The 13,111-nt window shown below is 40.4% G+C and overlaps 1 protein-coding gene across 1 annotated transcript in view; it reads right to left on the bottom strand.

Moving 5' to 3' along the window:
- PHKB (phosphorylase kinase regulatory subunit beta) overlaps positions 1–13,111 on the bottom strand; it is a 210,278-nt gene that overhangs the window by 109,336 nt on the left and 87,831 nt on the right. The window lies entirely within an intron of this gene.

The following is a 13,111-nucleotide window of genomic DNA, read 5'->3' as shown; positions in this document are numbered from 1 at the left end:
AAGAACAATGGGAGAAGCATAATGCTGAGTAACGCTGCTAGAAAAATTTCTAATTTCATTTTTTAATGAAAAATAGGGACAAATATTTCCATCCCATTTGTTTTATTCTTAGTATGGGTTATATTTAATAAATTATCTGGAGTATTTTTATATCAGGGAGTCCTCATCAATTTTATATATGAAAGTCCTATGTAAGAATCTCTGTCTCATCTATGTCCCACAGTAAAACACTGGAAACCTCTTTCAGTGTTAAACAGGTCAAGATGCAGGGATCTACTGGGGCACGCTGGGATACGGGCTACTGGATTTGCAGAACCCATTTCCTGCCCATTTGGATTAGCCATGCCATAGTTCACTGCACAAAGCTTGTTTTTCAGGCTTTGTGCAGAAAAAGGTCAATTTCGCCCTAAGTAAATAATGTTTTTCTGATTTAAATTAATTATTGACAGGGTAACGAGCCTTGTGGATAGGGGGAAAGCGGTAGATGTGGTATAACTTGACTTTAGTAAAGCTTTTGTTAGTGTCTCGCATGACCTTCTCATAAACAAACTAGGGAAATACAACCTAGATGGAGCTACTATAAGGTGGGTGCATAACTGGTTGGAAAACCGTTCCCAAAGAGTAGTTATCAGTGGTTCACAATCATGCTGGAAGGGCATAACGAGTTGGGTCCCACAGGGATCAGTTCTGGGTCTGGTTCTGTCAAATATCTTCATCAATGACTTTGATAATGGCATAGAGAGTACACTTATAAAGTTTGCAAACACCACCAGGCTGGGAGGGGTTGCAAGTGCTTTGGAGGATAGGATTATAATTCAAAATGGTCTGAAGTAACTAGGATGAAATTCAATAAGGACAAATGCAAAGTATTCTACTTAGGAAGGAACAATCAGTTGCACACATACTGCCTAGAAAGGAGTACTGCAGAAAAGGATTTGGGGGGGTCATAGTGGATCACAAGCTAAATATGAGTCAACAGTGTAACACTGTTGCAAAAAAAGCTAACATAATTCTGGGATGTATTAGCAGGAGTGTTGTAAGCAAGACACGAGAAGTACAGTAATTCTTCCGCTCTACTCTGAGCTGATTAGGCCTCAACTGGAGTAGTGTGTCCAATTCCGGGCGCCACATTTCAGGAAAGATGTGGACAAATTGGAGAAAGTCAAGAGCAACAAAAATGATTAAAAGTCTAGAAAACATGACCTGTGAAGGAACACTGAAAAAATTGGGTTGGTTTAGTCTGGAAAAGAGAAGACATAACAGTTTTTAAGTACATAAAAGGTTGTTACAAGGAGGAGGGAGAAGAATTGTTCTTCTTAATCTCTGAGGACAGAACAAGAAGAGGCTTAAATTGCAGCAAAGGAGGTTTACGTTGGACATCAGGAAACACTTCCTAACTGTCAGGGCGGTTAAGCACTGGAATAAATTGCCTAGGGAGGTTGTGGAATCTCCATCATTGGAGATTTTTAAGAACAGTTTAGACAAACACCTATCAGGAAAGGTCTAGATAATTAGTCCTGCTACGAGTGCAGGGGACTGGACTAGATGACCTCTTGAGGTCCGTTCTAGTCCTATGATTCTATGTATAAACTCTGTGTGCGTGTTTTGTTTTTGTTTTTGTTTTTTAAGTACACACACACACACACACACACACACACACACACACACACACACACACACTTTGTTCACCTGCTATTACAATAAGGCAAAAATATCTCCTCTGACCTTTTGCCACCAAAAGAGGATGGTTGCATCATAACCACCTATTGGTAGTTCTGTTGGGCAAAACTGCTTAATTTCTGGCCAGGGACCTTTATTAGTTGGCTGAAAGCCTACCCAGAAATGAAAAGAAGGTAGCAACTGATTGCCCCTTCTGGATAAAAATTCCTCTGCCATAAGACAACACTAAATCTAGCCCATCATCCTAAAACTCAGCTCACATTCCTATCACATTTTTTCTCCATGTTACTATCCTCTCTCTGTAGAGTGACCGGATGTCCCAATTTTATAGGGACAATCCCAATATTTGGAGCTTTGTCTTATATAAGCACCTATTACCCTTCCCACCTCAGTCCCAATTTTTTTACAGTTGCTATTTGGTCACCGTATCTGTCCCATAGAGAAAGGCCTACACTAACAGGAAAAGAGATAAGAAACATTTCTTAAACAAATGATGTCCACCCACTTAACAGAAAAGATCATTTTTCACAAGATGCATCTTTCACTGGAATTCCCACAGTATCAAAAATGTTCTTGCCCAAATCATGCATAAATTATATTTACTAAAAGAAAAATAACTGAAATTTTCATTATGATGTTCTGCCTGAAGTTGTAGCTTCCACATCAGCTAATCTGATTAGGTTCTAGAACCATTCTTTACTGGAAGCTCACTTGTACTTAAAATATGCCAAATTCTTTTCTAAATTAAAAAAAAAATATATCAAAGGAATCCTTTCAGGTTTTGTCCTTATAACTGAGAGGCCACTGAAACATACATGAAGGCCATTCCCATTAGCACCAGGTGGTAATCAGGTGGCAGTGTACATTAGAGTAACATCTAAATCGACTGACCTTTCATGTCACTAAAGCGGCTAGCAGAACTTGTTCTGGCATTACAAGAAGAAGATTTTGCTATTATGTGTCAATCTAATTTTCGATGTTCACTTTTTTGATGTTTTCATGGCTATATCTATAGATGATTGTTCACATACAACAATTAGTACAGAGCTTGTTGCCCAGGTTCTACCTTTAACTGTTTATGCTTCCCACTACATAGTAAAAATATCATCACAAAAATGTTACGTGTTCTCTCTTGCCTCTGTGGACGTTGCATGCAGAACAGAGAATGGGAAACTACGATTATTCCTTCTAGTAATCAAACAGCCAGGTAATAGTACACTACAACATTACTTAGTAACTAGTTAAGACCCACATAAAAATATTACAAATTGCTAATCAACTTCAGACATTTTTATAATATTGTATGTAAACAACTGATGTTTTATTTTTGAAGAAATAAAAAGAAACCATCTATTTACAAAATTCTACAATTTTCTAAATACAGATTGTAAACCAAATTAAAATGTATAAATCTTTCTAAATTAGCAAAACTGATTTTAAAATATATAAAGCATTATTCACAAACCATCCATTGTAAAGTCAAATGGTTTGTAGTTTCCAATTTCTTTCATTTTAATAATATATAATATTATACTTTCAGGGGTCACCAACACTTTGTCAGCACAGAAGCAGCAGCAACATTTTCTTCTAGCTAACACATTTTTTGGCCTTACACATTTTTTTTTTTTTTTTTTAAAGAGTTTAAGTTGGGCTAATACAAATCTACAGACAGTTGACAGATTTATCTGAAATCTGAATATTAAAAAAAAAGCAAAACCACCATCATAAAGAGAGAAAGGACTTTTTTACTCTTAGGGTATCATGAATGTGATTTTTTTCAAAATTTACTAAGCAGGTTCATTTTCATTATCACACTTTATACCTTAATACTCCCATAAAAAAATGTAAATTATTAGAAAGTCTTAAAGCAAAAACCAACAGCAATCCACTGCTACAAATGTGCTGAGTCAGAGACCTCATCTTAAGCAGAGGAATGACAAAAAAGGCACCATCACTGAAATATTGTTTTAAATGATATACAACTAAACTACATATACCAGAACTTCAACTGTGTCAACTATATTGAAATAATAATGAGCTAAAACATTAATATATATGAAAAATGGTTTTGCTTTAGTACAAAAAAACCCAAACGTCAGCTTTTAAAATTCACGGGGCTTCAAAAAGTAAAATATTAAGATAGCAGATTAATGACAGTTTTATTACAGACTATAAACAGACACTACAAAAACTAGGAAGATCTCTTTAGACAGACTGCTTACAAATCACATCTGTGGTCAAAATGAAAGTACGTGAACTAGACAAACTATAGCTGCCTGACTAATAAAATGAAGGCCTCTTATTTTCTTCAATGAGTGACTGCTTGTATATGTTTAAAATGTCAATCAAAATGACAGTGTGAGCCTTTCATCACTATCCTTGATCTTTTAACTTGATCATAGTGTTATCTCTCACCTTTTCTCCTTACCTATCCCTACTTCATAAATCAATCTATCATGCTGCCTCCACAGGGCCGGCGCTACCATTTAGGCAAACTAGGTGGTTGCCTAGGGCGCCAAGATTTGGGGGTGCCAAAAAGTGGTGCTCCCAATTTTTTTTTTTTTTACAGCGTTCCTACGCCCCCTCCCCGAGCGCGTGGTCGCCGCTCCACTTCTCCTGCCTCCCAGGCTTGCAGCGCCAATCAGCTGTTTGGCGCTGCAAGCCTGGGAGGGGAGGAGAATTAGAGCAGGGGCGGCGTGCTCGGGGAGGAGGCGGAGCAGAGGTGAGCTGGGGTGGGGAGCTGCCGCATGGCTCCCCGGGCCGGGGGGGGGGGGGAGCTGCCGTGGGGGTGCCTCAGGGCGGGGGAGCTGCTGCAGGGCTCCCCACCCCAGCTCATCTCTGCTACGCCCCCTCCCCGAGCGCGTGGTCGCCGCTCCACTTCTCCTGCCTCCCAGGCTTGCAGCGCCAATCAGCTGTTTGGCGCCGGAAGCCTGGGAGGGGAGGAGAATTAGAGCAGGGGCGGCGTGCTCGGGGAGGGGGCGTAGCAGAGATGAGCTGAGGTGGGGAGTTGCCGCACGGCTCCCTGGGAGGGGGGGAGAGAGCTGTTGCAGGGGGGACGCCTCAGGGCGGGGGGGGGGGGGGGGGGGAGCAAGGTGGAAGTTTTGCCTAGGGCGCGAAACTTCCTTGCACCGGCCCTGTGCCTCCAAGATCATTTGCTGACATTATCCTGCTGATATTCTAATCATATCCTCCCCTCGAATGACTTCACTGGTTTCCTCTTGCCTTCTCTAGCATCTAATTCCTCCTGCTTGTTTTCACTTTCAAGGCTCCGCTCAACTCTACATCATAATCATTTATTTGTTTGTTTATTTATTTATATATTTACACGTCATAAGCGTGCATAGTGTTTCAGAGTTAATTACAAAAACGACAGTACCTTCTTTTTAAGCATATCATCTGATTAATATTAAAAAAAAAGGAAGACGAACAAGGAATAGGAGAGATGATATAGGGGATGAGAATTACAAGAGAGATTGTGAGATAGGGTTTTTCGTTACATATGCATATTGTTGGTTTGCTTTAAAAAGTTGCTTAAATTGAAGGAATGGGAAGAGGAGGTCAGTGATGAGAAGCAAACTGAAATAAATGAGTTTTAAGGTGGGATTCGGTTGTGCACAGGAGTCAGGCAGGATGCACCAGCAGGGTCGGCTCCAGGCACCAGCCCACCAAGCTGGTGCTTGGGGCGGCACCTGGAGGGGGGCGGCACTTGGAGGGGGGCGGCGCGGCGCTCCGGCGCGAGAGCGGGGCCGCGACCGGGCTCGCCGCCCTCTCCCCGGCGCTGCCTCTGGCCGCCGGGGAGAGCGGAGCCCCGGCGGGGCTCGCCGCCCTCCCCTGGGGGGGCGGGGGGAGCGGTGGGAGGCTTTTTTGCCTGGGGCGGCAAAAAAGCCAGAGCCGGCCCTGTGCACCAGATATAAAGGCTGGCATCTGTAAAGGTGCAAGCATGCCTGTGAGAAGCAAAAAAAAAAAAGGGTCATCAAGGGAAGCGGAAAGTGATGAGATACAGGGCATAAATGGGGAGCAGGGTCCAAGAATGTTCCGGAATACAAAGTCTCCAAGGAGGTGAGATCAGGAGAGAGAAGTAGTAAAAGCCTCACCTTCCTATAAAACTGGTGGATCATAATAGGCTCACTCTCTTCCCCATAATTTCCTAAAGTGGCATACAGGGAAAGGAGAGAGAAAAATCTCTTAACACAGGAACTCATTGCTACTGCTGAGAATCTCAGCATCAACCCTCACCCAGACTAAAGTCTGCCCTCCATGTGAAGCTGCTGTCACCACCATTATGCAAGAGACATCATTTGAAGAAAGGAGCTCCTACGAAGGATACTGAGTTATACCAGTGTTTCCCAAACTTGGGACGCCGCTTGTGTAGGGAAAGCCCCTAGCGGGCCGGGCCGGTTTGTTTACCTGCCGCGTCCGGCCGATCGCGGCTCCCACTGGCCGCGGTTTGCTGCTCCAGGCAATGAGAGCTGCTGGAAGCGGCGCGGGCCAAGGGACGTACTGGCCACCGCTTCCAGTAGCTCCCATTGGCCTGGAGCAGCGAACCGCGGCCAGTGGGAGCCGCGATCGGCCGGACCTGCGGACACGGCAGGTAAACAAACCGGCCCGGCCCACCAGGGGCTTTCCCTACACAAGCGGCGTCCCAAGTTTGGGAAACACTGAGTTATACTGTTAAGATCAAGATGGTGGGGAAATTCCTTAAGCGATGTAATATCCTAATATTGAGAAAGTCTGAAGGATCTGAAAAGTATTAATTGGTGTAATATTGTAGTTTCTTTATTGGTAGCAATACTTGTGTAAATACTGGTCAATTACTTTAAATTACTAAATTATTTAATTTTCTCTACAAAAATGCAACTTCACCTATATGGAAAGACTTTTTTGTCATATTCTGTTTGGGATAAGGATTATGTAATTAAGGCAATATGAAGAAATTAGGATATTAGCTTATATCAGAGCCCCCTGCTCCCCCCCCCCCCCCAGAGATACCATGAGAGTGACCTTGACTCAAAGAAATTCATGACTTTGAGGAATAAATTTGTCTCGAGGTATTTTGGCATCAGTCCCTTCTGTAGAGAAACTGCAATTAATCACTGCCAGGAATTTATATTTTATAATTTTGACAAAATTAGATTTTTTTATTAGAGCAATTTAAAAGGGAACATTTGGCTAAGGGGAAAAATACTAGTTCAGAAGAGTCAACGATAAGCCCAATTTTTTCTGACTTTGAACTGACGTTATTTAAAAATGGTTACATTACTCACAGCTAACATATTATATGATTATGTGCAATTTTTCAAAAAAGATACAAGTATGGATAAGCTATATGTTGAACCTTGCTTGTACAGCGTCAAAAGCATTTCGTTAGAAAAGTTTGGCTGGGATTTATACAGACAAGTTTTTCCTTGTAAATATACCACCATATATTTATGGATAGTCAATATAAAAATATTTAAAAATAAAGTCAGACCCTAGTCAGGAGAGCATCTTATAACTATGCAGAAAATATTTTAAACAGAATGGAAGGGGAAACATGTCTAGTTGCAGAATTGCATGTATTATATTTAGCACACATTATTTCTGTTTGACTGTTTTCATTACCAGCAATGCCATAAAAAAATTGATTTCAGGCTGTATCATTTTTTTTAAACCATCACCAATAGCTTTATAAAACCTCAGTTTTCCTTTCAGAAACACGGCCAGAAATAAAGCTTGTGGGATTTAATTCTAATTGGTTCAACAAGGGAAAGCTGATTAGGTTAGCTAAAAAATTCTGCTTGGAGCAGCTGGCATCAAAGACTGGTAAATTCCCTTGGTTTTTAAACCTTCGGATGATTTTGTTACCCAGATAATGCAATGAAGTAGTAAGCTGAACTCACTGGTGTAATGGATACTAACCATTTCCTTAGTGTCAAAAGTCTCTCAAAATAAATTTTAACTTTATTCTAGTAGTTTTGGCTAGTACAGTTATGAAAGAGCAACTGGTTTAACTGAAATCGGCATAGCAACTTAGTTAAATCATGTTTCTTGGGTGTTATAGCTATATTCTAAATAAACCGGATACGCTCTATGAGCGCAAGATAAATCCATTGCTTTGATAACTGGATTACACGTTAACGGAGAAGTCCCTATTTCTTCTTCCAGAGGAACACCTTCAATACACATGAGTAGGCATTTTTGGAGAGTGAGGGCAAGAAGAACTGACTGGCAAGAACTAACAGAGGTAATAGTTGACTAGAAGGGAAAGAGCGACGACATTTAGGCAGAATAAGTTATCTTATTTTGTCTAGGTAAGGGGAGGGGGCTCACAGAGAGTATAAAAAAATATGGATTCCTCCATAGTGAACAACTTTAACTTATATTACTTTTACTTGCTCACTCAATATTCTTGGGTAAACAATCAGTATTACTTGTAGCTCACCAGGATTCTTCTACCTTTGCTTATTCAGTACTTTGAAGATTTCACTACTTGCACAAACACTGCTTGCAAATAAAAATACTAGTGTTTTAAAATTAAAAGGCTGTTTTCATTTCCCCATCATATAATAAATATTCCTTCATGTTAATAGTCTATCAGACCCTTCCCCTACTGTATGCTAGTGACTGCTGTAAGTGCTATATTTTGCAGATGACAAATACATAAGGAAGATCCTGCAATACTACAGTAAGGAGGAAAAGTGCTAATATATTTTAACAATTGAAATAGCAAATATGTCTTAAGATAATGAAAAGCTATTCAAAACAGTAAGCAGTATAAGATGATGCACATTACGAATGCTATTAAATTTCAGACAGTTGAAGATTTAATCATTAATTACTTCTTGTTGGATGAGTCAAGGAAAAAAAACCAGAATAGAGTTTCTGCTATTAGGCATGTTATGTTCATTTCTCTTGGGTCATTTGTACATTACATACCCTATGAATTAATATTGTAAGAAATATGTTCTTTTAAAATATACAGCTCTGGTCATAACTCCTAAGGAACTTTTCCTTCTTTTCCCCTTTAGGATGTACAACAGCACAAGATGAACACGTTGTAGGAACCCAGTCTACTCTATTCTCTTTGTGAAAGATGTCCTATCTCTAGATGGCCTCAAAACAAAACCCGATCCAACCATTCTTGAGATTTGGGGTAGTCAGGACCTGGATCTATTTTATTTTTTTTGGTCTTAAATCCATGTCTTTATTAATTTAACTAACATTTGTATTCCCTAATGCTACTGGCATGACAAGGAAGTTAACTGAGTTACTAAAATGTCATTAATTACAGCTTTAAATTGCAACATCTATCCCATAACCTTAATGAAAGAACGGAAAGCAGGCACTAAAATTTGTACATTATTGCTAATTACTAATCAAAATCTTAGACAACAAAAAGTTCAAGGACCCTTGCTTGGATTGTTTCCCTCTAAACATAACAGTAAGAGACAATGTATTTTAGCATATATTTAGCCTAATGCACATTACTTACTTTGAAAGAAAAATGCTTAAACAGTTGATTCCCATTAAATTTAGTAACAGGTTCTCAATTAGGTCTGAATCCTTTGATAAACCCAAGAATATCAGGATTCTCACCTACACCTGCACTTTTTTTCCTGAACCCACAAGTTGCGGGGTTAAAAGGAACATCACAAAAGGTGACAGAAATAATGTCCAATAGCATAAGATATTGCACATATATGTGTGTGATTAAAATATGTTAAAAAAGGCACTAAACAAAATTAAAAAGGCAGCCAGCCAGACCAACAAAACAATCTTAATAGGGGCAAACATGACAGCAACATATGATCTGCTCAACAAAGAAGCACAAGATCAAGATTCCTGTGCCTTTTTGACCTGGAATATGGAGATGCTGTGTTCTAGAAACATCCTATCAACAGTACATATGGTAGATGTCAAAGAAACTTTTGTGGAGGTACTCAGCAGATGCTTGGAGAACATCTTGAGCAAATGGTTGCAGGACAAATTAATTTTTCAGAAGCTCAAACACATGGGTAAGGAAACATACTATTCTAAAAGGTGTTACAACGCTTGCCTTTGAACCAGTGAAATACAGCAGACCTGAGATTCCCCTATTGAGATATCCAAGAGTAAAAGAATAGAGATGAGACAGATATTGCAAGCACATTGGGTATTTTTGAGGACCATACTGTATTAAGTTTATGAATGGTTTATGTATCATTCTGGGCCAGGAATTATATGCAACTCCATGGAGTTGCATATATCACAGCTTCTTCAGGAACTAAAAAGTGTGTGTGGTCGGGACAGTGAGTAAGGCAAGTTGCTGAGACCGTAAACAAACTCTGGAAAGGTACTAGCCCCTGGGGTTATCTGCATAGACTGGTTCAAATCAAAACAGGTTTTCCAAAGACCAATAGTCAAAGAACAAACTTGGAATATATAAAAGCTGAGTATAAACAGACTCAAGGGTCTTTCTTTTGATTCAGAAAAAGGAATAATTTTGGCCTACCAGAGCTCCACAGGACTGATGGACAACTTCTGGTAAATTTAGTAAACATATACGCCCTTTTATTTTATTTTTAATGTTTTCTCTGTGATGTTTTTATCCTAAGAATAAATGTACTTTGCTGAGAAAGATGTGTGGGGAAACCTGTAGCTCAGTGGTTCTCAATCTATTTACCACTGTGGGCCACATATGCAGCTGTCTATGTGTTCTGTGGACCGCATCCACACAATATATATATACTACCTGTATGGACCTGAGGATGTCACACGGGCCGCAGCTGTGTGCTGATTGGGCCACAAGTGGCCAGTGGGTTGAAAACTACTGCTGTAACTACTGGCATACACTGGTCATAGACCTTAGAGAGAATGCAAAGCATAGGTGAGGGCCACTAAGTAGACTGACTTGCTGGGCATATCATAGTACAGGGATCGGCGACCTTTGGCACGCAGCCCACCAGAGTAAGCCCCTGGCGGGCCAGGCCGGTTTGTTTACCTGCAGCTTCGGCTGATCGCAGCTCCCACTGGACGTGGTTCACCGCTCCAGGCCAATGGGGGTGGTGGGAAGCGGCACAGGCCGAGGGATGTGCTGGCCACCCTTCCCGCAGCCCCCATTGGCCTGGGACGGCAAACCGCGGCCAGTGGGAGCTGCGATCTGCCGAACCTGCGGACGCGGTAGGTAAACAAACCGGCCCGGCCCGCCAGAGGCTTTCCCTGATGGGCCGCGTGCCAAAGGTTGCTGATCCCTGTCATAGTATATGGCATGGGGCTGTGCAGCCTTAAAACCTGTGGTTGGAAGGGAGTGGGACATGGGTCCATGCTCAGATACAGGTGACGGCTAGAGATCTGACTGGTCATTCCTGAAGTGGAACACAGAGAGAGTACACAGGCGCAGTTATCCTGAAACTGTGAATGGAGGAACCCCATCTTTTCCAGGGTTACATAAAAGTATTTTAAAAAGTTTGACATCTTTCTGTTTCATAATGATTTCTGACTTCTGTGCTAACTTCAAAACCTTTTAGTTAGAAATAGAGACTTCAATCCCCAGAATGTGCAAATCAACACAGCATCAACAAAGCTGACTTCAGCGTAGCAGCATCTTTATGTCTGTGAGGATCTGGTCCAAAGAGTTTTTCACCATTCAGTGGCAATTAGAAACTAATTATCACCAACTTGAAACTAATCTAAAATAGAACGCTACCCTTTTGTAAATACTTCAAAGATATTTGCATCTTCTGAATCACAGGCTGGGCTTTTTGGTTATCACTCAAATTACTTTATATCAGACAGCATCCTGTATGAAAGAGGCCTATATCCATTAAAGATGACGAGACATAACTTCCAATTCTGAAAGAAAGTGTAAGTTATGAGCAGGAATAATCACTCAGATATTAAGTGACAAGAATTCAGTGTCAAAAGTGTACAGAAGCTTAAGAGCTTGCTTCATAGTCCATAGCCATTAGAGAGAGACATGGACAAACAATTCACCTACAGCCTTGAGTAGCATTATATACATTTCCTGAATGATTTCTGATATTCTCCTATGCCACTCTACCAGAGCAGTGGTACATTGAGGCAGCGCATGGGGTATTTTGGAGTAGCCTAGTCTCTTTTTTTCATCCACACAGATCCCTAAGTGCACATTTCTCTCCCACTTTTCCTCATCTGTGGCTGAAATTGGACCTCAGCTCTTTCCCATGAAGAATTAAAGGGAAAAAACCTCCAAGAGATATTAGAGAGAGTAAGGATATCTATGCACAGGCAGGGAGATGGGGAGGGCAGCAGCTTACACGCTTTCTGTGATGGATTAACCAAAAGTCAAAGCTCTATTTCTCAGCTTAGAAAAACAAGCTACAAATGTCATTGTCATTTTGGGAACAACAATGCACTCAGTCCCAAATAGCACAACAAAGACGTTCTGGTACTTGGCTCGAGGAGCTTGCAGCCTAACTACACAGAGAGCACAAAAGAGACACTAAAAACACTGGAAGAGACAAAGGAAGGATATAACTTGGAGCACTGATTTTTCAATGGGAGGCTTTTTTTATTTTTTTATTTTTCATGAGGGTGAATGACAGTAGGGGTGAGCACTGGTGTGAGCACTGGTGTGGACTGGCATTTTTAGACTTCATACACCACAAAAAAAAAAAAAGAACTACTGCAACACCGTGTAATCTTGTAGATTTTTGTTTGCTTGTTTTTTGTATGTTTTGTAATTTATGTAAACAAGACTTCACCAAAGTATAGGAAGGACATACCTATAATTAGCAGTTTTTAATGCAATGAGATTCACAACACATGGAGTTCCACATCATGCAACTGAATTAAGTAAAATTACTGCACACTAAAATAAGTGTACTGATCTATTATGACAAATCCTACATACTATGGATGTCATTTGTGTCAGACTATCATTGTCACTTTTCTTTTAATCTACCTTTGTAAGCCCATTTTCTCTAGAAAATTATTACAATTGTCATCTAAAAAGTCATAGCTCTATTGACTTTATAGCTAATAGAGCACAAATAGTGCTTGTATCGGATTTCAGAGTTTTCCTTCGAGAGGACATGAATAACAAAAAGATCACAGCTAATAAGTATACGGACATTCTCATCATAAAGCAGTTAGACCAGGTCTACATTATCCAGTAGTCTATGATGTGCCCACACAAAAGTTAAGATATGCCTGGCAGTATAATCCTTGAAATGCTCTTGGAATTAAAGAGCTCAACCTGATATTCAAGTACACATTTGAAGTGAGGTAGGTCAACAACCCGCCATTTAACATATCATTACTCTAGAAACCAAATGACTTCTGAAGCCTCAAATCAAACTAGAGATAGATGAGAGGTACCCAAAGTGTTTCTTTTTTGTTTCTAGAGATGATGATCAAGGTAGATGTAATAGGAGGGATGTAGAAAATAATTATTCTGAATTTATGGGCTGGTGGAAACACAGTGATTTCCTTC

Source organism: Emys orbicularis, chromosome 14 (genome assembly GCF_028017835.1).
Source record: "Emys orbicularis isolate rEmyOrb1 chromosome 14, rEmyOrb1.hap1, whole genome shotgun sequence".
Taxonomy (NCBI): domain Eukaryota; kingdom Metazoa; phylum Chordata; order Testudines; family Emydidae; genus Emys; species Emys orbicularis.
Note: the sequence above shows the minus strand (reverse complement) of the source record. Positions and strands in the feature narration are given on the sequence as shown.